The sequence below is a fragment of the Phalangium opilio genome, unplaced genomic scaffold (assembly GCF_054372755.1).
Source record: "Phalangium opilio isolate 3A_F unplaced genomic scaffold, DU_Popi_V2 ptg001675l_1, whole genome shotgun sequence".
NCBI classification, from domain to species: Eukaryota; Metazoa; Arthropoda; class Arachnida; order Opiliones; family Phalangiidae; genus Phalangium; species Phalangium opilio.
The window spans coordinates 209,749-235,550 of record NW_028324261.1 but is presented as its reverse complement, the minus strand read 5'-3'; the positions used below and the strand labels follow the sequence as shown (position 1 = coordinate 235,550).

The window sequence follows — 25,802 nt, the reverse complement described above, 5'->3', positions numbered from 1 at the left end:
TAAGTGAGACAAATTAACCTTCATCTTTATAACCTTGACTTTTTACGTCACATCTGAGACCTCACAACACCGCTCCGGGATGGGGTCGAACCACCAACCTATTGGTTAACAGCCGAACGCGCTAACCATTGAGCCACGGAAGCTCAGAAATTAAATGGTTGTCAGGTATTGTGGAAAACCTTGACTTTTTACGTCACATCTGAGACCTCACAACACCGCTCCCGGATGGGCTCGAACCACCAACCTATTGGTTAAGAGCCGAACGTGCTAACCATTGCGCCACGGAAGCCCAAAAATTAAATGGTCGTCAGGTATTGTGGAAAAACTTTGGCTTTCTACGTTACATTTGAGATCACACAACACCGCTTCCGGGTGGGCTCGAACCACCAACCTATTGGTTAACAGCCGAAGGCGCTAACCATTGCGCCAAGGAAGCCCAAAATTTAAATGCTCGTCAGGTATTGTGTAAAAACCTTGACTTTTTACGTCACATCTGAGACCTCACAACACCGCTCCCGGATGGGCTCGAACCACCAACCTATTGCTTAACAGCCGAACGCGCTAACCATTGCGCCACGGAAGCCCAAAAGCTAAATGCTCGTCAGGTATTGTGCAAAAGCTTGACTTTTTACGTCACATCTGAGACCTCACAACACCGCTCCCGGATGGGCTCGAACCACCAACCTATTGGTTAACAGCCGAACGCGCTAACCATTGCGCCACGGAAGCCCAAAAGTTAAATACTCGTCAGGTATTGTGTAAAAACCTTGACTTCTTACGTCACATCTGAGACCTCACAACACCGCTCCCGGATGGGCTCGAACCACCAACCTATTGGTTAACCGCCGAACGCGCTAACCATTGCGCCACGGAAGCCCAAAAGTTAAATGCTCGTCAGGTATTGTGTAAAAACCTTGACTTTTTACGTCACATCTGAGACCTCACAACACCGCTCCCGGATGGGCTCGAACCACCAACCTATTGGTTAACAGCCGAACGCGCTAACCATTGCGCCACGGAAGCCCAAAAGTTAAATGCTCGTTAGGTATTGTGTAAAAACCTTGACTTTTTACGTCACATCTGAGACCTCACAACACCGCTCCCGGATGGGCTCGAACCACCAACCTATTGGTTAACAGCCGAACGCGCTAACCATTGCGCCACGGAAGCCCAAAAGTTAATTGCTCGTCAGGTATTATGTAAAAACCTTGACTTTTTACGTCACATCTGAGACCTCACAACACCGCTCCCGCATGGGGTCGAACCACCAACCTATTGGTTAACAGCCGAACGCGCTAACCATTGCGCCACGGAAGCCCAAAAGTTAATTGCTCGTCAGGTATTATGTAAAAACCTTGACTTTTTACGTCACATCTGAGACCTCACAACACCGCTCCCGCATGGGGTCGAACGACCAACCTATTGGTTAACAGCCGAACGCGCTAACCATTGCGCCACGGAAGCCCAAAAATTAAATGGTCGTCATTTATTGTGCAAAAACTTTGGCTTTCTACGTTACATTTGAGATCCCACAACACCGCTCCCGGGTGGGCTCGAACCACCAACCTATTGGTTAACAGCCGAACGCGCTAACCATTGAGCCACGGAAGCTCAGAAATTAAATGGTTGTCAGGTATTGTGGAAAAACTTTGGCTTTCTACGTTACATTTGAGATCACACAACACCGCTCCCGGGTGGGCTCGAACCACCAACCTATTGGTTAACAGCCGAACGCGCTAACCATTGCGCCACGGAAGCCCAAAAGCTAAATGCTCGTCAGGTATTGTGCAAAAAACTTGACTTTTTACGTCACATCTGAGACCTCACAACACCGCTCCCGGATGGGCTCGAACCACCAACCTATTGGTTAACAGCCGAACGCGCTAACCATTGCGCCACGGAAGCCCAAAAGTTAAATGCTCGTCAGGTATTGTGTAAAAACCTTGACTTTTTACGTCACATCTGAGACCTCACAACACCGCTCCCGGATGGGCTCGAACCACCAACCTATTGGTTAACAGCCGAACGCGCTAACCATTGAGCCACGGAAGCTCAGATAATTAAATTGTTGTCAGGTATTGTGGAAAAACTTTGGCTTTCTACGTTACATTTGAGACCCCACAACACCTCTCCCGTGTGGGCTCGAACCACCAACCTTTCGGTTAACAGCCGAACGCGCTAACCATTGCGCAACGGAAGCCCAAATATTAAATGGTCGTCAGGTATTGAGGTAAAACTTTGTCTTTTTACTTCACATCTGAGACCTCACAACACCGCTCCCGGCTGGGCTCGAACCACCACCTTTCGGTTAACAGCCGAACGCGCTAACCATTGCGCCACGGACGCCCAAAAATTAAATGGTCGTCAGGTATTGTGGAAAAACTTTGGCTATTTACGTTACATTTGAGATCCCAAAACACCGCTCCCGGATGGGCTCGAACCACCAACCTTTCGATTAACAGCCGAACGCGCTAACATTGAGCCAGGGAAGCCCAAAAATTAAATGTTCGTCAGGACAATAAATAAAAATGTACCTCAATTTTTAATAACATTTTAAAAATCGACGTTTCACGGCCAAAGAAGCATATTTTGAGTATTTCTACACTATTTTCAAATGTAACCACTGAAACCATTATTTTTATACTTTTTGCTTTAATTCAAGCAATTTAACGATATTCATTCAAAAAACTGTTAAAATTCAATTTTCAATAAGAAATCGTATTCACGGATTTTGTGTCTTGAAGAAGAAAAACCTGCGATTTTTTCGGTACTTTTTTGAATGCATTTTTTTCTGGAGAAATTTTTGACCGAATTCAGCTTAATTCAATATAAAACACTCATTAAAAGTCATTTCATCTCGATTGAACAATAAATAAAAATGTACCTCGATTTTTAATAACATTTTCAAAATCGACGTAACTCGGCCTCAGATATGGCCGTTGCCGAGAGTGCTAGTTAAAAATTCGAATTTAAATTAAGTGAGACAAATTAACCTTCATCTTTATAACCTTGACTTTTTACGTCACATCTGAGACCTCACAACACCGCTCCGGGATGGGGTCGAACCACCAACCTATTGGTTAACAGCCGAACGCGCTAACCATTGAGCCACGGAAGCTCAGAAATTAAATGGTTGTCAGGTATTGTGGAAAACCTTGACTTTTTACGTCACATCTGAGACCTCACAACACCGCTCCCGGATGGGCTCGAACCACCAACCTATTGGTTAAGAGCCGAACGTGCTAACCATTGCGCCACGGAAGCCCAAAAATTAAATGGTCGTCAGGTATTGTGGAAAAACTTTGGCTTTCTACGTTACATTTGAGATCACACAACACCGCTTCCGGGTGGGCTCGAACCACCAACCTATTGGTTAACAGCCGAAGGCGCTAACCATTGCGCCAAGGAAGCCCAAAATTTAAATGCTCGTCAGGTATTGTGTAAAAACCTTGACTTTTTACGTCACATCTGAGACCTCACAACACCGCTCCCGGATGGGCTCGAACCACCAACCTATTGCTTAACAGCCGAACGCGCTAACCATTGCGCCACGGAAGCCCAAAAGCTAAATGCTCGTCAGGTATTGTGCAAAAGCTTGACTTTTTACGTCACATCTGAGACCTCACAACACCGCTCCCGGATGGGCTCGAACCACCAACCTATTGGTTAACAGCCGAACGCGCTAACCATTGCGCCACGGAAGCCCAAAAGTTAAATACTCGTCAGGTATTGTGTAAAAACCTTGACTTCTTACGTCACATCTGAGACCTCACAACACCGCTCCCGGATGGGCTCGAACCACCAACCTATTGGTTAACCGCCGAACGCGCTAACCATTGCGCCACGGAAGCCCAAAAGTTAAATGCTCGTCAGGTATTGTGTAAAAACCTTGACTTTTTACGTCACATCTGAGACCTCACAACACCGCTCCCGGATGGGCTCGAACCACCAACCTATTGGTTAACAGCCGAACGCGCTAACCATTGCGCCACGGAAGCCCAAAAGTTAAATGCTCGTTAGGTATTGTGTAAAAACCTTGACTTTTTACGTCACATCTGAGACCTCACAACACCGCTCCCGGATGGGCTCGAACCACCAACCTATTGGTTAACAGCCGAACGCGCTAACCATTGCGCCACGGAAGCCCAAAAGTTAATTGCTCGTCAGGTATTATGTAAAAACCTTGACTTTTTACGTCACATCTGAGACCTCACAACACCGCTCCCGCATGGGGTCGAACGACCAACCTATTGGTTAACAGCCGAACGCGCTAACCATTGCGCCACGGAAGCCCAAAAATTAAATGGTCGTCATTTATTGTGCAAAAACTTTGGCTTTCTACGTTACATTTCAGATCCCTCAACACCGCTCTCGGGTGGGCTCGAACCACCAACCTATTGGTTAACAGCCGAACGCGCTAACCATTGCGCCACGGAAGCCCAAAAGTTAAATGCTCGTCAGGTATTGTGTAAAAACCTTGACTTTTTACGTCACATCTGAGACCTCACAACACCGCTCCCGGATGGGCTCGAACCACCAACCTATTGGTTAACAGCCGAAAGCGCTAACCATTGCGCCACGGAAGCCCAAAAGTTAAATGATCGTTAGGTATTGTGTAAAAACCTTGACTTTTTACGTCACATCTGAGACCTCACAACACCGCTCCCGGATGGGCTCGAACCACCAACCTATTGGTTAACAGCCGAACGCGCTAACCATTGCGCCACGGAAGCCCAAAAGTTAAATGCTCGTCAGGTATTATGTAAAAACCTTGACTTTTTACGTCACATCTGAGACCTCACAACACCGCTCCCGGATGGGGTCGAACCACCAACCTATTGGTTAACAGCCGAACGCGCTAACCATTGAGCCACCGAAGCTCAGAAATTAAATGGTTGTCAGCTATTGTGGAAAAACTTTAGCTTTCTACGTTACATTTGAGACCCCACAACACCTTTCCCGGGTGGGCTCGAACCACCCACCTTTCGATTAACAGCTGAACGCGCTAACCATAGCGCCACGGGAGCCCAAAAATTAAATGCTCGTCAGGTATTGTGGAAAACCTTGACTTTTTACGTCACATCTGAGACCTCACAACACGGCTCCCGGATGGGCTCGAACCACCAACCTATTGTTTAACAGCCGAACGCGCTAACCATTGCGCCACGGAAGCCCAAAAATTAAATGGTCGTCATTTATTGTGCTAAAACTTTGGCTTTCTACGTTACATTTCAGATCCCACAACACCGCTCCCGGGTGGGCTCGAACCACCAACCTATTGGTTAACAGCCGAACGCGCTAACCATTGAGCCACGGAAGCTCCGAAATTAAATGGTTGTCAGGTATTGTGGAAAACCTTGACTTTTTACGTCACATCTGAGACCTCACAACACGGCTCCCGAATGGGCTCGAACCACCAACCTATTGGTTAACAGCCGAACGCGCTAACCATTGCGCCACGGAAGCCCAAAAGCTAAATGCTCGTCAGGTATTGTGCAAAAAACTTGACTTTTTACGTCACATCTGAGACCTCACAACACGGCTCCCGGATGGGGTCGAACCACCAACCTATTGGTTAACAGCCGAACGCGCTAACCATTGCGCCACGGAAGCCCAAAAATTAAATGGTCGTCATTTATTGTGCAAAAACTTTGGCTTTCTACGTTACATTTGAGATCCCACAACACCGCTCCCGGGTGGGCTCGAACCACCAACCTATTGGTTAACAGCCGAACGCGCTAACCATTGAGCCACGGAAGCTCAGAAATTAAATGGTTGTCAGGTATTGTGGAAAAACTTTGGCTTTCTACGTTACATTTGAGATCATACAACACCGCTCCCGGGTGGGCTCGAACCACCAACCTATTGGTTAACAGCCGAACGCGCTAACCATTGCGCCACGGAAGCCCAAAAGCTAAATGCTCGTCAGGTATTGTGCAAAAAACTTGACTTTTTACGTCACATCTGAGACCTCACAACACCGCTCCCGGATGGGCTCGAACCACCAACCTATTGGTTAACAGCCGAACGCGCTAACCATTGCGCCACGGAAGCCCAAAAGTTAAATGCTCGTCAGGTATTGTGTAAAAACCTTGACTTTTTACGTCACATCTGAGACCTCACAACACCGCTCCCGGATGGGCTCGAACCACCAACCTATTGGTTAACAGCCGAACGCGCTAACCATTGAGCCACGGAAGCTCAGATAATTAAATTGTTGTCAGGTATTGTGGAAAAACTTTGGCTTTCTACGTTACATTTGAGACCCCACAACACCTCTCCCGTGTGGGCTCGAACCACCAACCTTTCGATTAACAGCTGAACGCGGTAACCATTGTGCCACGGAAGCCCAAAAATTAAATGCTCGTCAGGTATTGTGTAAAAACCTTGACTTTTTACGTCACATCTGAGACCTCACAACACCGCTCCCGGATGGGCTCGAACCACCAACCTATTGGTTAATAGCCGAACGCGCTAACCATTGAGCCACGGAAGCTCAGAAATTAAATGGTTGTCAGCTATTGTGGAAAAACTTTAGCTTTCTACGTTACATTTGAGACCCCACAACACCTTTCCCGGGTGGGCTCGAACCACCAACCTTTCGATTAACAGCTGAACGCGCTAACCATAGCGCCACGGGAGCCCAAAAATTAAATGCTCGTCAGGTATTGTGTAAAAACCTTGACTTTTAACGTCACATCTGAGACCTCACAACACCGCTCCCGGATGGGCTTGAACCACCAACCTATTGGTTAACAGCCGAACGCGCTAACCATTGCGCCACGGAAGCCCAAAAGTTAAATGCTCGTCAGGTATTATGTAAAAACCTTGACTTTTTACGTCACATCTGAGACCTCACAACACCGCTCCCGGATGGGGTCGAACCACCAACCTATTGGTTAACAGCCGAACGCGCTAACCATTGCGCCACGGAAGCCCAAAAATTAAATGGTCGTCATTTATTGTGCAAAAACTTTGGCTTTCTACGTTACATTTCAGATCCCACAACACCGCTCCCGGGTGGGCTCGAACCACCAACCTATTGGTTAACAGCCGAACGCGCTAACCATTGAGCCACGGAAGCTCCGAAATTAAATGGTTGTCAGGTATTGTGGAAAACCTTGACTTTTTACGTCACATCTGAGACCTCACAACACGGCTCCCGGATAGACTCGAACCACCGACCTATTGGTTAACAGCCGAACGTGCTAACCATTGCGCCACGGAAGCCCAAAAATTAAATGGTCGTCAAGTATTGTGGAAAAACTTTGGCTTTCTACGTTACATTTGAGATCACACAACACCGCTCCCGGATGGGCTCGAACCACCAACCTATTGGTTAACAGCCGAACGCGCTAACCATTGAGCCACGGAAGCTCAGAAATTAAATGGTTGTCAGCTATTGTGGAAAAACTTTAGCTTTCTACGTTACATTTGAGACCCCACAACACCTTTCCCGGGTGGGCTCGAACCACCAACCTTTCGATTAACAGCTGAACGCGCTAACCATAGCGCCACGGGAGCCCAAAAATTAAATGCTCGTCAGGTATTGTGTAAAAACCTTGACTTTTTACGTCACATCTGAGACCTCACAACACCGCTCCCGGATGGGCTCGAACCACCAACCTATTGGTTAATAGCCGAACGCGCTAACCATTGAGCCACGGAAGCTCAGAAATTAAATGGTTGTCAGCTATTGTGGAAAAACTTTAGCTTTCTACGTTACATTTGAGACCCCACAACACCTTTCCCGGGTGGGCTCGAACCACCAACCTTTCGATTAACAGCTGAACGCGCTAACCATAGCGCCACGGGAGCCCAAAAATTAAATGCTCGTCAGGTATTGTGTAAAAACCTTGACTTTTAACGTCACATCTGAGACCTCACAACACCGCTCCCGGATGGGCTTGAACCACCAACCTATTGGTTAACAGCCGAACGCGCTAACCATTGCGCCACGGAAGCCCAAAAGTTAAATGCTCGTCAGGTATTATGTAAAATCCTTGACTTTTTACGTCACATCTGAGACCTCACAACACCGCTCCCGGATGGGGTCGAACCACCAACCTATTGGTTAACAGCCGAACGCGCTAACCATTGCGCCACGGAAGCCCAAAAATTAAATGGTCGTCATTTATTGTGCAAAAACTTTGGCTTTCTACGTTACATTTCAGATCCCACAACACCGCTCCCGGGTGGGCTCGAACCACCAACCTATTGGTTAACAGCCGAACGCGCTAACCATTGAGCCACGGAAGCTCCGAAATTAAATGGTTGTCAGGTATTGTGGAAAACCTTGACTTTTTACGTCACATCTGAGACCTCACAACACGGCTCCCGGATAGACTCGAACCACCGACCTATTGGTTAACAGCCGAACGTGCTAACCATTGCGCCACGGAAGCCCAAAAATTAAATGGTCGTCAAGTATTGTGGAAAAACTTTGGCTTTCTACGTTACATTTGAGATCACACAACACCGCTCCCGGATGGGCTCGAACCACCAACCTATTGGTTAACAGCCGAACGCGCTAACCATTGAGCCACGGAAGCTCAGAAATTAAATGGTTGTCAGCTATTGTGGAAAAACTTTAGCTTTCTACGTTACATTTGAGACAACACAACACCTTTCCCGGGTGGGCTCGAACCACCAACCTTTCGATTAACAGCTGAACGCGCTAACCATAACGCCACGGGAGCCCAAAAATTAAATGCTCGTCAGGTATTGTGTAAAAACCTTGACTTTTAACGTCACATCTGAGACCTCACAACACCGCTCCCGGATGGGCTCGAACCACCAACCTATTGGTTAACAGCCGAACGCGCTAACCATTGCGCCACGGAAGCCCAAAAGTTAAATGCTCGTCAGGTATTATGTAAAAACCTTGACTTTTTACGCCACATCTGAGACCTCACAACACCGCTCCCGGATGGGGTCGAACCACCAACCTATTGGTTAACAGCCGAACGCGCTAACCATTGAGCCACGGAAGCTCAGAAATTAAATGGTTGTCAGCTATTGTGGAAAAACTTTAGCTTTCTACGTTACATTTGAGACCCCACAACACCTTTCCCGGGTGGGCTCGAACCACGAACCTTTCAATTAACAGCTGAACGCGCTAACCATAGCGCCACGGGAGCCCAAAAATTAAATGCTCGTCAGGTATTGTGTAAAAACCTTGACTTTTAACGTCACATCTGAGACCTCACAACACCGCTCCCGGATGGGCTTGAACCACCAACCTATTGGTTAACAGCCGAACGCGCTAACCATTGCGCCACGGAAGCCCAAAAGTTAAATGCTCGTCAGGTATTATGTAAAAACCTTGACTTTTTACGTCACATCTGAGACCTCACAACACCGCTCCCGGATGGGGTCGAACCACCAACCTATTGGTTAACAGCCGAACGCGCTAACCATTGCGCCACGGAAGCCCAAAAATTAAATGGTCGTCATTTATTGTGCAAAAACTTTGGCTTTCTACGTTACATTTCAGATCCCACAACACCGCTCCCGGGTGGGCTCGAACCACCAACCTATTGGTTAACAGCCGAACGCGCTAACCATTGAGCCACGGAAGCTCCGAAATTAAATGGTTGTCAGGTATTGTGGAAAACCTTGACTTTTTACGTCACATCTGAGACCTCACAACACGGCTCCCGGATAGACTCGAACCACCGACCTATTGGTTAACAGCCGAACGTGCTAACCATTGCGCCACGGAAGCCCAAAAATTAAATGGTCGTCAAGTATTGTGGAAAAACTTTGGCTTTCTACGTTACATTTGAGATCACACAACACCGCTCCCGGATGGGCTCGAACCACCAACCTATTGGTTAACAGCCGAACGCGCTAACCATTGAGCCACGGAAGCTCAGAAATTAAATGGTTGTCAGCTATTGTGGAAAAACTTTAGCTTTCTACGTTACATTTGAGACCCCACAACACCTTTCCCGGGTGGGCTCGAACCACCAACCTTTCGATTAACAGCTGAACGCGCTAACCATAGCGCCACGGGAGCCCAAAAATTAAATGCTCGTCAGGTATTGTGTAAAAACCTTGACTTTTTACGTCACATCTGAGACCTCACAACACCGCTCCCGGATGGGCTCGAACCACCAACCTATTGGTTAATAGCCGAACGCGCTAACCATTGAGCCACGGAAGCTCAGAAATTAAATGGTTGTCAGCTATTGTGGAAAAACTTTAGCTTTCTACGTTACATTTGAGACCCCACAACACCTTTCCCGGGTGGGCTCGAACCACCAACCTTTCGATTAACAGCTGAACGCGCTAACCATAGCGCCACGGGAGCCCAAAAATTAAATGCTCGTCAGGTATTGTGTAAAAACCTTGACTTTTAACGTCACATCTGAGACCTCACAACACCGCTCCCGGATGGGCTTGAACCACCAACCTATTGGTTAACAGCCGAACGCGCTAACCATTGCGCCACGGAAGCCCAAAAGTTAAATGCTCGTCAGGTATTATGTAAAAACCTTGACTTTTTACGTCACATCTGAGACCTCACAACACCGCTCCCGGATGGGGTCGAACCACCAACCTATTGGTTAACAGCCGAACGCGCTAACCATTGCGCCACGGAAGCCCAAAAATTAAATGGTCGTCATTTATTGTGCAAAAACTTTGGCTTTCTACGTTACATTTCAGATCCCACAACACCGCTCCCGGGTGGGCTCGAACCACCAACCTATTGGTTAACAGCCGAACGCGCTAACCATTGAGCCACGGAAGCTCCGAAATTAAATGGTTGTCAGGTATTGTGGAAAACCTTGACTTTTTACGTCACATCTGAGACCTCACAACACGGCTCCCGGATAGACTCGAACCACCGACCTATTGGTTAACAGCCGAACGTGCTAACCATTGCGCCACGGAAGCCCAAAAATTAAATGGTCGTCAAGTATTGTGGAAAAACTTTGGCTTTCTACGTTACATTTGAGATCACACAACACCGCTCCCGGATGGGCTCGAACCACCAACCTATTGGTTAACAGCCGAACGCGCTAACCATTGAGCCACGGAAGCTCAGAAATTAAATGGTTGTCAGCTATTGTGGAAAAACTTTAGCTTTCTACGTTACATTTGAGACCCCACAACACCTTTCCCGGGTGGGCTCGAACCACCAACCTTTCGATTAACAGCTGAACGCGCTAACCATAACGCCACGGGAGCCCAAAAATTAAATGCTCGTCAGGTATTGTGTAAAAACCTTGACTTTTAACGTCACATCTGAGACCTCACAACACCGCTCCCGGATGGGCTCGAACCACCAACCTATTGGTTAACAGCCGAACGCGCTAACCATTGCGCCACGGAAGCCCAAAAGTTAAATGCTCGTCAGGTATTATGTAAAAACCTTGACTTTTTACGCCACATCTGAGACCTCACAACACCGCTCCCGGATGGGGTCGAACCACCAACCTATTGGTTAACAGCCGAACGCGCTAACCATTGAGCCACGGAAGCTCAGAAATTAAATGGTTGTCAGCTATTGTGGAAAAACTTTAGCTTTCTACGTTACATTTGAGACCCCACAACACCTTTCCCGGGTGGGCTCGAACCACGAACCTTTCGATTAACAGCTGAACGCGCTAACCATAGCGCCACGGGAGCCCAAAAATTAAATGCTCGTCAGGTATTGTGTAAAAACCTTGACTTTTAACGTCACATCTGAGACCTCACAACACCGCTCCCGGATGGGCTTGAACCACCAACCTATTGGTTAACAGCCAAACGCGCTAACCATTGCGCCACGGAAGCCCAAAAGTTAAATGCTCGTCAGGTATTATGTAAAAACCTTGACTTTTTACGTCACATCTGAGACCTCACAACACCGCTCCCGGATGAGGTCGAACCACCAACCTATTGGTTAACAGCCGAACGCGCTAACCATTGCGCCACGGAAGCCCAAAAATTAAATGGTCGTCATTTATTGTGCAAAAACTTTGGCTTTCTACGTTACATTTCAGATCCCACAACACCGCTCCCGGGTGGGCTCGAACCACCAACCTATTGGTTAACAGCCGAACGCGCTAACCATTGAACCACGGAAGCTCCGAAATTAAATGGTTGTCAGGTATTGTGGAAAACCTTGACTTTTTACGTCACATCTGAGACCTCACAACACGGCTCCCGGATGGGCTCGAACCACCAACCTATTGGTTAACAGCCGAACGTGCTAACCATTGCGCCACGGAAGCCCAAAAATTAAATGGTCGTCAAGTATTGTGGAAAAACTTTGGCTTTCTACGTTACATTTGAGATCACACAACACCGCTCCAGGATGGGCTCGAACCACCAACCTATTGGTTAACAGCCGAACGCGCTAACCATTGAGCCACGGAAGCTCAGAAATTAAATGGTTGTCAGCTATTGTGGAAAAACTTTAGCTTTCTACGTTACATTTGAGACCCCACAACACCTTTCCCGGGTGGGCTCGAACCACCAACCTTTCGATTAACAGCTGAACGCGCTAACCATAACGCCACGGGAGCCCAAAAATTAAATGCTCGTCAGGTATTGTGTAAAAACCTTGACTTTTAACGTCACATCTGAGACCTCACAACACCGCTCCCGGATGGGCTCGAACCACCAACCTATTGGTTAACAGCCGAACGCGCTAACCATTGCGCCACGGAAGCCCAAAAGTTAAATGCTCGTCAGGTATTATGTAAAAACCTTGACTTTTTACGCCACATCTGAGACCTCACAACACCGCTCCCGGATGGGGTCGAACCACCAACCTATTGGTTAACAGCCGAACGCGCTAACCATTGAGCCACGGAAGCTTAGAAATTAAATGGTTGTCAGCTATTGTGGAAAAACTTTAGCTTTCTACGTTACATTTGAGACCCCACAACACCTTTCCCGGGTGGGCTCGAACCACCAACCTTTCGATTAACAGCTGAACGCGCTAACCATAACGCCACGGGAGCCCAAAAATTAAATGCTCGTCAGGTATTGTGTAAAAACCTTGACTTTTAACGTCACATCTGAGACCTCACAACACCGCTCCCGGATGGGCTCGAACCACCAACCTATTGGTTAACAGCCGAACGCGCTAACCATTGCGCCAAGGAAGCCCAAAAGTTAAAGGCTCGTCAGGTATTATGTAAAAACCTTGACTTTTTACGCCACATCTGAGACCTCACAACACCGCTCCCGGATGGGGTCGAACCACCAACCTATTGGTTAACAGCCGAACGCGCTAACCATTGCGCCACGGAAGCCCAAACATTAAATGGTCGTCATTTATTGTGCAAAAACTTTGGCTTTATACGTTACATTTGAGATCACACAACACCGCTCCCGGATGGGCGAACCACCAACCTATTGGTTAACAGCCGAACGCGCTAACCATTGAGCCACGGAAGCTCAGAAATTAAATGGTTGTCAGCTATTGTGGAAAAACTTTAGCTTTCTACGTTACATTTGAGACCCCACAACACCTTTCCCGGGTGGGCTCGAACCACCAACCTTTCGATTAACAGCTGAACGTGCTAACCATTGCGCCACGGGAGCCCAAAAATTAAATGCGCGTCAGGTATTGTGTAAAAACCTTGACTTTTTACGTCACATCTGAGACCTCACAACACCGCTCCCGGATGGGCTCGAACCACCAACCTATTGGTTAACAGCCGAACGCGCTAAACATAGCGCCACGGAAGCCCAAAAGTTAAATGCTCGTCAGGTATTGTGTAAAAACCTTGACTTTTTACGTCACATCTGAGACCTCACAACACCGCTCCCGGATGGGCTCGAACCACCAACCTATTGGTTAACAGCCGAACGCGCTAACCATTGCGCCACGGAAGCCCAAAAGTTAAATGCTCGTCAGGTATTGTGTAAAAACCTTGACTTTTTACGTCAAATCTGAGACCTCAAAACACCGCTCCCGGATGGGGTCGAACCACCTACCTATTGGCTAACAGCCGAACGCGCTAACCATTGCGCCACGGAAGCCCAAAAATTAAATGGTCGTCATTTATTGTGCAAAAACTTGGGCTTTCTACGTTACATTTGAGATCCCACAACACCGCTCCCGGGTGGGCTCGAACCACCAACCTATTGGTTAACAGCCGAACGCGCTAACCATTGAGCCACGGAAGCTCAGAAATTAAATGGTTGTCAGGTATTGTGGAAAAACTTTGGCTTTCTACGTTACATTTGAGATCACACAACACCGCTCTCGGGTGGGCTCGAACCACCAACCTATTGGTTAACAGCCGAACGCGCTAACCATTGCGCCACGGAAGCCCAAAAGCTAAATGCTCGTCAGGTATTGTGCAAAAAACTTGACTTTTTACGTCACATCTGAGACCTCACAACACCGCTCCCGGATGGGCTCGAACCACCAACCTATTGGTTAACAGCCGAACGCGCTAACCATTGCGCCACGGAAGCCCAAAAGTTAAATGCTCGTCAGGTATTGTGTAAAAACCTTGACTTTTTACGTCACATCTGAGACCTCACAACACCGCTCCCGGATGGGCTCGAACCACCAACCTATTGGTTAACAGCCGAACGCGCTAACCATTGAGCCACGGAAGCTCAGAAATTAAATTGTTGTCAGGTATTGTGGAAAAACTTTGGCTTTCTACGTTACATTTGAGACCCCACAACACCTCTCCCGGGTGGGCTCGAACCACCAACCTTTCGATTAACAGCTGAACGCGGTAACCATTGTGCCACGGAAGCCCAAAAATTAAATGCTCGTCAGGTATTGTGTAAAAACCTTGACTTTTTACGTCACATCTGAGACCTCACAACACCGCTCCCGGATGGGCTCGAACCACCAACCTATTGGTTAACAGCCGAACGCGCTAACCATTGCGCCACGGAAGCCCAAAAGTTAAATGCTCGTCAGGTATTGTGCAAAAACTTTGGCTTTCTACGTTACATTTCAGATCCCTCAACACCGCTCTCGGGTGGGCTCGAACCACCAACCTATTGGTTAACAGCCGAACGCGCTAACCATTGCGCCACGGAAGCCCAAAAGTTAAATGCTCGTCAGGTATTGTGTAAAAACCTTGACTTTTTACGTCACATCTGAGACCTCACAACACCGCTCCCGGATGGGCTCGAACCACCAACCTATTGGTTAACAGCCGAACGCGCTAACCATTGCCCCACGGAAGCCCAAAAGTTAAATGATCGTTAGGTATTGTGTAAAAACCTTGACTTTTTACGTCACATCTGAGACCTCACAACACCGCTCCCGGATGGGCTCGAACCACCAACCTATTGGTTAACAGCCGAACGCGCTAACCAATGCGCCACGGAAGCCCAAAAGTTAAATGCTCGTCAGGTATTATGTAAAAACCTTGACTTTTTACGTCACATCTGAGACCTCACAACACCGCTCCCGGATGGGGTCGAACCACCAACCTATTGGTTAACAGCCGAACGCGCTAACCATTGCGCCACGGAAGCCCAAAAATTAAATGGTCGTCATTTATTGTGCAAAAACTTTGGCTTTCTACGTTACATTTCAGATCCCACAACACCGCTCCCGGGTGGGCTCGAACCACCAACCTATTGGTTAACAGCCGAACGCGCTAACCATTGAGCCACGGAAGCTCCGAAATTAAATGGTTGTCAGGTATTGTGGAAAACCTTGACTTTTTACGTCACATCTGAGACCTCACAACACGGCTCCCGGATGGGCTCGAACCACCAACCTATTGGTTAACAGCCGAACGTGCTAACCATTGCGCCACGGAAGCCCAAAAATTAAATGGTCGTCAGGTATTATGTAAAAACCTTGACTTTTTACGTCACATCTGAGACCTCACAACACCGCTCCCGGATGGGCTCGAACCACCAACCTATTGGTTAACAGCCGAACGCGCTAACCAATGCGCCACGGAAGCCCAAAAGTTAAATGCTCGTCAGGTATTATGTAAAAACCTTGACTTTTTACGTCACATCTGAGACCTCACAACACCGCTCCCGGATGGGGTCGAACCACCAACCTATTGGTTAACAGCCGAACGCGCTAACCATTGCGCCACGGAAGCCCAAAAATTAAATGGTCGTCATTTATTGTGCAAAAACTTTGGCTTTCTACGTTACATTTCAGATCCCACAACACCGCTCCCGGGTGGGCTCGAACCACCAACCTATTGGTTAACAGCCGAACGCGCTAACCATTGAGCCACGGAAGCTCCGAAATTAAATGGTTGTCAGGTATTGTGGAAAACCTTGACTTTTTACGTCACATCTGAGACCTCACAACACGGCTCCCGGATGGGCTCGAACCACCAACCTATTGGTTAACAGCCGAACGTGCTAACCATTGCGCCACGGAAGCCCAAAAATTAAATGGTCGTCAGGTATTGTGGAAAAACTTTGGCTTTCTACGTTACATTTGAGACCACACAACACCGCTCCCGGATGGGCTCGAACCACCAACCTATTGGTTAACAGCCGAACGCGCTAACCATTGAGCCACGGAAGCTCAGAAATTAAATGGTTGTCAGGTATTGTGGAAAAACTTTAGCTTTCTACGTTACATTTGAGATCACACAACACCGCTCCCGGGTGGGCTCGAACCACCAACCTATTGGTTAACAGCCGAACGCGCTAACCATTGCGCCACGGAAGCCCAAAAGCTAAATGCTCGTCAGGTATTGTGCAAAAAACTTGACTTTTTACGTCACATCTGAGACCTCACAACACCGCTCCCGGATGGGCTCGAACCACCAACCTATTGGTTAACAGCCGAACGCGCTAACCATTGCGCCACGGAAGCCCAAAAGTTAAATGCTCGTCAGGTATTGTGTAAAAACCTTGACTTTTTACGTCACATCTGAGACCTCACAACACCGCTCCCGGATGGGCTCGAACCACCAACCTATTGGTTAACAGCCGAACGCGCTAACCATTGAGCCACGGAAGCTCAGAAATTAAATTGTTGTCAGGTATTGTGGAAAAACTTTGGCTTTCTACGTTACATTTGAGACCCCACAACACCTCTCCCGGGTGGGCTCGAACCACCAACCTTTCGATTAACAGCTGAACGCGGTAACCATTGTGCCACGGAAGCCCAAAAATTAAATGCTCGTCAGGTATTGTGTAAAAACCTTGACTTTTTACGTCACATCTGAGACCTCACAACACCGCTCCCGGATGGGCTCGAACCACCAACCTATTGGTTAACAGCCGAACGCGCTAACCATTGCGCCACGGAAGCCCAAAAGTTAAATGCTCGTCAGGTATTGTGCAAAAACTTTGGCTTTCTACGTTACATTTCAGATCCCTCAACACCGCTCTCGGGTGGGCTCGAACCACCAACCTATTGGTTAACAGCCGAACGCGCTAACCATTGCGCCACGGAAGCCCAAAAGTTAAATGCTCGTCAGGTATTGTGTAAAAACCTTGACTTTTTACGTCACATCTGAGACCTCACAACACCGCTCCCGGATGGGCTCGAACCACCAACCTATTGGTTAACAGCCGAACGCGCTAACCATTGCCCCACGGAAGCCCAAAAGTTAAATGATCGTTAGGTATTGTGTAAAAACCTTGACTTTTTACGTCACATCTGAGACCTCACAACACCGCTCCCGGATGGGCTCGAACCACCAACCTATTGGTTAACAGCCGAACGCGCTAACCAATGCGCCACGGAAGCCCAAAAGTTAAATGCTCGTCAGGTATTATGTAAAAACCTTGACTTTTTACGTCACATCTGAGACCTCACAACACCGCTCCCGGATGGGGTCGAACCACCAACCTATTGGTTAACAGCCGAACGCGCTAACCATTGCGCCACGGAAGCCCAAAAATTAAATGGTCGTCATTTATTGTGCAAAAACTTTGGCTTTCTACGTTACATTTCAGATCCCACAACACCGCTCCCGGGTGGGCTCGAACCACCAACCTATTGGTTAACAGCCGAACGCGCTAACCATTGAGCCACGGAAGCTCCGAAATTAAATGGTTGTCAGGTATTGTGGAAAACCTTGACTTTTTACGTCACATCTGAGACCTCACAACACGGCTCCCGGATGGGCTCGAACCACCAACCTATTGGTTAACAGCCGAACGTGCTAACCATTGCGCCACGGAAGCCCAAAAATTAAATGGTCGTCAGGTATTGTGGAAAAACTTTGGCTTTCTACGTTACTTTTGAGACCACACAACACCGCTCCCGGATGGGCTCGAACCACCAACCTATTGGTTAACAGCCGAACGCGCTAACCCTTGAGCCACGGAAGCTCAGAAATTAAATGGTTGTCAGCTATTGTGGAAAAACTTTAGCTTTCTACGTTACATTTGAGACCCCACAACACCTTTCCCGGGTGGGCTCGAACCACCAACCTTTCGATTAACAGCTGAACGTGCTAACCATTGCGCCACGGGAGCCCAAAAATTAAATGCTCGTCAGGTATTGTGTAAAAACCTTGACTTTTTACGTCACATCTGAGACCTCACAACACCGCTCCCGGATGGGCTCGAACCACCAACCTATTGGTTAACAGCCGAACGCGCTAACCATTGCGCCACGGAAGCCCAAAAGTTAAATGCTCGTCAGGTATTATGTAAAAACCTTGACTTTTTACGTCACATCTGAGACCTCACAACACCGCTCCCGGATGGGGTCGAACCACCAACCTATTGGTTAACAGCCGAACGCGCTAACCATTGCGCCACGGAAGCCCAAAAGTTAAATGATCGTTAGGTATTGTGTAAAAACCTGGACTTTTTACGTCACATCTGAGACCTCACAACACCGCTCCCGGATGGGCTCGAACCACCAACCTATTGGTTAACAGCCGAACGCGCTAACCATTGCGCCACGGAAGCCCAAAAGTTAAATGCTCGTCAGGTATTATGTAAAAACCTTGACTTTTTACGTCACATCTGAGACCTCACAACACCGCTCCCGGATGGGGTCGAACCACCAACCTATTGGTTAACAGCCGAACGCGCTAACCATTGCGCCACGGAAGCCCAAAATTTAAATGGTCGTCATTTATTGTGCAAAAACTTTGGCTTTCTACGTTACATTTCAGATCCCACAACACCGCTCCCGGGTGGGCTCGAACCACGTACCTATTGGTTAACAGACGAACGCGCTAACCATTGAGCCACGGAAGCTCCGAAATTAAATGGTTGTCAGGTATTGTGGAAAACCTTGACTTTTTACGTCACATCTGAGACCTCACAACACGGCTCCCGGATGGGCTCGAACCACCAACCTATTGGTTAACAGCCGAACGTGCTAACCATTGCGCCACGGAAGCCCAAAAATTAAATGGTCGTCAAGTATTGTGGAAAAACTTTGGCTTTCTACGTTACATTTGAGATCACACAACACCGCTCCCGGATGGGCTCGAACCACCAACCTATTGGTTAACAGCCGAACGCGCTAACCATTGAGCCACGGAAGCTCAGAAATTAAATGGTTGTCAGCTATTGTGGAAAAACTTTAGCTATCTACGTTACATTTGAGACCCCACAACACCTTTCCCGGGTGGGCTCGAACCACCAACCTTTCGATTAACAGCTGAACGCGCTAACCATAGCGCCACGGGAGCCCAAAAATTAAATGCTCGTCAGGTATTGTGTAAAAACCTTGACTTTTAACGTCACATCTGAGACCTCACAACACCGCTCCCGGATGGGCTCGAACCACCACCCTATTGGTTAACAGCCGAACGCGCTAACCATTGCGCCACGGAAGCCCAAAAGTTAAATGCTCGTCATTTATTGTGCAAAAACTTTGGCTTTCTACGTTACATTTCAGATCCCACAACACCGCTCCCGGGTGGGCTCGAACCACCAACCTATTGGTTAACAGCCGAACGCGCTAACCATTGAGCCACGGAAGCTCCGAAATTAAATGGTTGTCAGGTATTGTGGAAAACCTTGACTTTTTACGTCAGCTCTGAGACCTCACAACACGGCTCCCGGATGGGCTCGAACCACCAACCTATTGGTTAACAGCCGAACGTGCTAACCATTGCGCCACGGAAGCCCAAAAATTAAATGGTCGTCAGGTATTGTGGAAAAACTTTGGCTTTCTACGTTACATTTGAGATCACACAACACCGCTCCCGGATGGGCTCGAACCACCAACCTATTGGTTAACAGCCGAACGCGCTAACCATTGAGCCACGGAAGCTCAGAAATTAAATGGTTGTCAGCTATTGTGGAAAAACTTTAGCTTTCTACGTTACATTTGAGACCCCACAACACCTTTCCCGGGTGGGCTCGAACCACCAACCTTTCGATTAACAGCTGAACGCGCTAACCATAGCGCCACGGGAGCCCAAAAATTAAATGCTCGTCAGGTATTGTGTAAAAACCTTGATTTTAACGTCACATCTGAGACCTCACAACACCGCTCCCGGATGGGCTCGAACCACCAACCTATTGGTTAACAGCCGAACGCGCTAACCATTGCGCCACGGAAGCCCGAAAGTTAAATGCTCGTCAGGTATTATGTAAAAACCTTGACTTTTTACGTCACATCTGAGACCTCACAACACCGCTCCCGGATGGGGTCGAACAACCAACCTATTGGTTAACAGCCGAACGCGCTAACCATTGCGCCACGGAAGCCCAAAAATTAAATGGTCGTCATTTATTTTGCAAAAACTTTGGCTTTCTACGTTACATTTCAGATCCCACAACACCGCTCCCGGGTGGGCTCGAACCACGTACCTATTGGTTAACAGACGAACGCGCTAACCATTGAGCCACGGAAGCTCCGAAATTAAATGGTTGTCAGGTATTGTGGAAAACCTTGACTTTTTACGTCACATCTGAGACCTCACAACACGGCTCCCGGATGGGCTCGAACCACCAACCTATTGGTTAACAGCCGAACGTGCTAACCATTGCGCCACGGAAGCCCAAAAATTAAATGGTCGTCAAGTATTGTGGAAAAACTTTGGCTTTCTACGTTACATTTGAGATCACACAACACCGCTCCCGGATGGGCTCGAACCACCAACCTATTGGTTAACAGCCGAACGCGCTAACCATTGAGCCACGGAAGCTCAGAAATTAAATGGTTGTCAGCTATTGTGGAAAAACTTTAGCTATCTACGTTACATTTGAGACCCCACAACACCTTTCCCGGGTGGGCTCGAACCACCAACCTTTCGATTAACAGCTGAACGCGCTAACCATAGCGCCACGGGAGCCCAAAAATTAAATGCTCGTCAGGTATTGTGTAAAAACCTTGACTTTTAACGTCACATCTGAGACCTCACAACACCGCTCCCGGATGGGCTCGAACCACCACCCTATTGGTTAACAGCCGAACGCGCTAACCATTGCGCCACGGAAGCCCAAAAGTTAAATGCTCGTCATTTATTGTGCAAAAACTTTGGCTTTCTACGTTACATTTCAGATCCCACAACACCGCTCCCGGGTGGGCTCGAACCACCAACCTATTGGTTAACAGCCGAACGCGCTAACCATTGAGCCACGGAAGCTCCGAAATTAAATGGTTGTCAGGTATTGTGGAAAACCTTGACTTTTTACGTCAGCTCTGAGACCTCACAACACGGCTCCCGGATGGGCTCGAACCACCAACCTATTGGTTAACAGCCGAACGTGCTAACCATTGCGCCACGGAAGCCCAAAAATTAAATGGTCGTCAGGTATTGTGGAAAAACTTTGGCTTTCTACGTTACATTTGAGATCACACAACACCGCTCCCGGATGGGCTCGAACCACCAACCTATTGGTTAACAGCCGAACGCGCTAACCATTGAGCCACGGAAGCTCAGAAATTAAATGGTTGTCAGCTATTGTGGAAAAACTTTAGCTTTCTACGTTACATTTGAGACCCCACAACACCTTTCCCGGGTGGGCTCGAACCACCAACCTTTCGATTAACAGCTGAACGCGCTAACCATAGCGCCACGGGAGCCCAAAAATTAAATGCTCGTCAGGTATTGTGTAAAAACCTTGATTTTAACGTCACATCTGAGACCTCACAACACCGCTCCCGGATGGGCTCGAACCACCAACCTATTGGTTAACAGCCGAACGCGCTAACCATTGCGCCACGGAAGCCCGAAAGTTAAATGCTCGTCAGGTATTATGTAAAAACCTTGACTTTTTACGTCACATCTGAGACCTCACAACACCGCTCCCGGATGGGGTCGAACAACCAACCTATTGGTTAACAGCCGAACGCGCTAACCATTGCGCCACGGAAGCCCAAAAATTAAATGGTCGTCATTTATTTTGCAAAAACTTTGGCTTTCTACGTTACATTTCAGATCCCACAACACCGCTCCCGGGTGGGCTCGAACCACCAACCTATTGGTTAACAGCCGAACGCGCTAACCATTGAGCCACGGAAGCTCCGAAATTAAATGGTTGTCAGGTATTGTGGAAAACCTTGACTTTTTACGTCACATCTGAGACCTCACAACACGGCTCCCGGATGGGCTCGAACCACCAAGCTATTGGTTAACAGCCGAACGTGCTAACCATTGCGCCACGGAAGCCCAAAAATTAAATGGTCGTCAGGTATTGTGGAAAAACTTTGGCTTTCTACGTTACATTTGAGATCACACAACACCGCTCCCGGATGGGCTCGAACCACCAACCTATTGGTTAACAGCCGAACGCGCTAACCATTGAGCCACGGAAGCTCAGAAATTAAATGGTTGTCAGCTATTGTGGAAAAACTTTAGCTTTCTACGTTACATTTGAGACCCCACAACACCTTTCCCGGGTGGGCTCGAACCACCAACCTTTCGATTAACAGCTGAACGCGCTAACCATAGCGCCACGGGAGCCCAAAAATTAAATGCTCGTCAGGTATTGTGTAAAAACCTTGATTTTAACGTCACATCTGAGACCTCACAACACCGCTCCCGGATGGGCTCGAACCACCAACCTATTGGTTAACAGCCGAACGCGCTAAACATAGCGCCACGGAAGCCCAAAAGTTAAATGCTCGTCAGGTATTGTGTAAAACCTTGACTTTTTACGTCACATCTGAGACCTCACAACACCGCTCCCGGATGGGCTCGAACCACCAACCTATTGGTTAACAGCCAAACGCGCTAACCATTGCGCCACGGAAGCCCAAAAGTTAAATGCTCGACAGGTATTGTGTAAAAACCTTGACTTTTTACGTCAAATCTGAGACCTCAAAACACCGCTCCCGGATGGGGTCGAACCACCAACCTATTGGTTAACAGCCGAACGCGCTAACCATTGCGCCACGGAAGCCCAAAAATTAAATGGTCGTCATTTATTGTGCAAAAACTTTGGCTTTCTACGTTACATTTGAGATCCCACAACACCGCTCCCGGGTGGGCTCGAACCACCAACCTATTGGTTAACAGCCGAACGCGCTAACCATTGAGCCACGGAAGCTCAGAAATTAAATGGTTGTCAGGTATTGTGGAAAAACTTTGGCTTTCTACGTTACATTTGAGATCACACAACACCGCTCCCGGGTGGGCTTGAACCACCAACCTATTGGTTAACAGCCGAACGCGCTAACCATTGCGCCACGGAAGCCCAAAAGCTAAATGCTCGTCAGGTATTGTGCAAAAAACTTGACTTTTTACGTCACATCTGAGACCTCACAACACCGCTCCCGGATGGGCTCGAACCACCAACCTATTGGTTAACAGCCGAACGCGCTAACCATTGCGCCACGGAAGCCCAAAAGTTAAATGCTCGTCAGGTATTGTGTAAAAACCTTGACTTTTTACGTCACATCTGAGACCTCACAACACCGCTCCCGGATGGGCTCGAACCACCAACCTATTGGTTAACAGCCGAACGCGCTAACCATTGAGCCACTGAAGCTCAGAATTTAAATTGTTGTCAGGTATTGTGGAAAAACTTTGGCTTTCTACGTTACATTTGAGATCACACAACACCGCTCCCGGATGGGCTCGAACCACCAACCTATTGGTTAACAGCCGAACGCGCTAACCATTGAGCCACGGGAGCCCAAAAATTAAATGCTCGTCAGGTATTGTGTAAAAACCTTGACTTTTTACGTCACATCTGAGACCTCACAACACCGCTCCCGGATGGGCTCGAACCACCAACCTATTGGTTAACAGCCGAACGCGCTAACCATTGCGCCACGGAAGCCCAAAAATTAAATGGTCGTCAGGTATTGTGGAAAAACTTTGGCTTTCTACGTTACACTTGATATCACACAACACCGCTCCCGGGTGGGCTCGAACCACCAACCTATTGGTTAACAGCTGAACGCGCTAACCATTGAGCCACGGAAGCTCAGAAATTAAACGGTTGTCAGGTATTGTGGAAAAACTTTGGCTTTCTACGTTACATTTGAGACACCACAACACCTCTCCCTGGTGGGCTCGAACCACCAACCTTTCGATTAACAGCTGAACGCGCTAACCATTGCGCCACGGAAGCCCAGAAATTAGATGCTCGTCAGATATTGTGTAAAAACCTTGACTTTTTACGTCACATCTAAGACCCCACAACACCGCTCCCGGATAGGCTCGAACCACCAACCTATTGGTTAACAGCCGAACGCGCTAACCATTGCGCCACGGACGCCCAATAATTAAATGGTTGTCAGGTATTGTTGAAAAGTTACGACTTTTCACGCTACTTCTGAGACCCCACAAATCCTGTCTCGTTTGGGCTCGAACCACCAACCTATTGGTTAACAGCTGAACGCGCTAACCATTGAGCCACGGAAGCTCAGAAATTAAACGGTTGTCAGGTATTGTGGAAAAACTTTGGCTTTCTACGTTACATTTGAGACCCCACAACACCTCTCCCGGGTGGGCTCGAACCACCAACCTTTCGGTTAACAGCTGAACGCGCTAACCATTGCGCCACTGAGGCCCAAAAATTAAATGGTCGTCAGATATTGTGGAAAAACTTTGGCTATTTACGTTACATTTGAGATCCCAAAACACCGCTCCCGGGTGGGCTCGAACCACCAACCTATTGGTTAACAGCCGAACGCGCTAACCATTGAGCCACGGAAGCTCAGAAAATAAATGGTTATCACGTATTATGGAAAAAGTTTGACTTTTCACGCTACATCTGAGACCTCACAACACCGCTCCCGGATGGGCTCGAAACACCAACCTTTCGATTAACAGCCGAACGCGCTAACCATTGAGCCACGGAAGCTGAGAAATTAAATGGTTGTCACGTATTGTGGAAAAGTTTTGATTTTTACGCTACATCTGAGACCACACAATACCTCTTCCGGGCGGGCTCGAACCACCAACCTTTCGATTAACAGCTGAACGCGCTAACCATTGCGCCACGGAAGCCCAAAAGTTAAATGTTCGTCAGGTGTTTCGGAAAAACTCTGACATTTTACGTTACATCTGAGACGTCACCACACCGCTCCCAGGAGGGCTCGAACCACCAACCTTTCGGTTAACAGCTGAACGCGCTGACCATTGCGCCACTGTAGCCCAAAAATTAAATTTTCGTCAGGTATTGAGGTAAAACCTTGACTTTTTACGTCAAATCTGAGACCTCAAAACACCGCTCCCGGATGGGGTCGAACCACCAACCTATTGGTTAACAGCCGAACGCGCTAACCATTGCGCCACGGAAGCCCAAAAATTAAATGGTCGTCATTTATTGTGCAAAAACTTTGGCTTTCTACGTTACATTTGAGATCCCACAACACCGCTCCCGGGTGGGCTCGAACCACCAACCTATTGGTTAACAGCCGAACGCGCTAACCATTGAGCCACGGAAGCTCAGAAATTAAATGGTTGTCAGGTATTGTGGAAAAACTTTGGCTTTCTACGTTACATTTGAGATCACAC

General features: G+C 47.9%; 5 non-coding genes across 5 annotated transcripts; all 5 read right to left on the bottom strand.

Annotated features, from left to right (window-relative positions):
- Window positions 1–216: 216 nt before the first annotated feature.
- TRNAK-CUU (transfer RNA lysine (anticodon CUU)) lies at window positions 217–289 on the bottom strand. The gene has a single exon. It is a non-coding gene; the product is annotated as a tRNA-Lys (tRNA).
- Window positions 290–3,191: 2,902 nt separating this feature from the next.
- TRNAK-CUU (transfer RNA lysine (anticodon CUU)) lies at window positions 3,192–3,264 on the bottom strand. The gene has a single exon. It is a non-coding gene; the product is annotated as a tRNA-Lys (tRNA).
- A 3,159-nt stretch (window positions 3,265–6,423) lies between these two features.
- TRNAN-AUU (transfer RNA asparagine (anticodon AUU)) lies at window positions 6,424–6,496 on the bottom strand. The gene has a single exon. It is a non-coding gene; the product is annotated as a tRNA-Asn (tRNA).
- Window positions 6,497–7,598: 1,102 nt separating this feature from the next.
- TRNAN-AUU (transfer RNA asparagine (anticodon AUU)) lies at window positions 7,599–7,671 on the bottom strand. The gene has a single exon. It is a non-coding gene; the product is annotated as a tRNA-Asn (tRNA).
- A 2,424-nt stretch (window positions 7,672–10,095) lies between these two features.
- Window positions 10,096–10,168, bottom strand: TRNAN-AUU (transfer RNA asparagine (anticodon AUU)). The gene has a single exon. It is a non-coding gene; the product is annotated as a tRNA-Asn (tRNA).
- Between the last annotated feature and the right edge of the window lie 15,634 nt (window positions 10,169–25,802).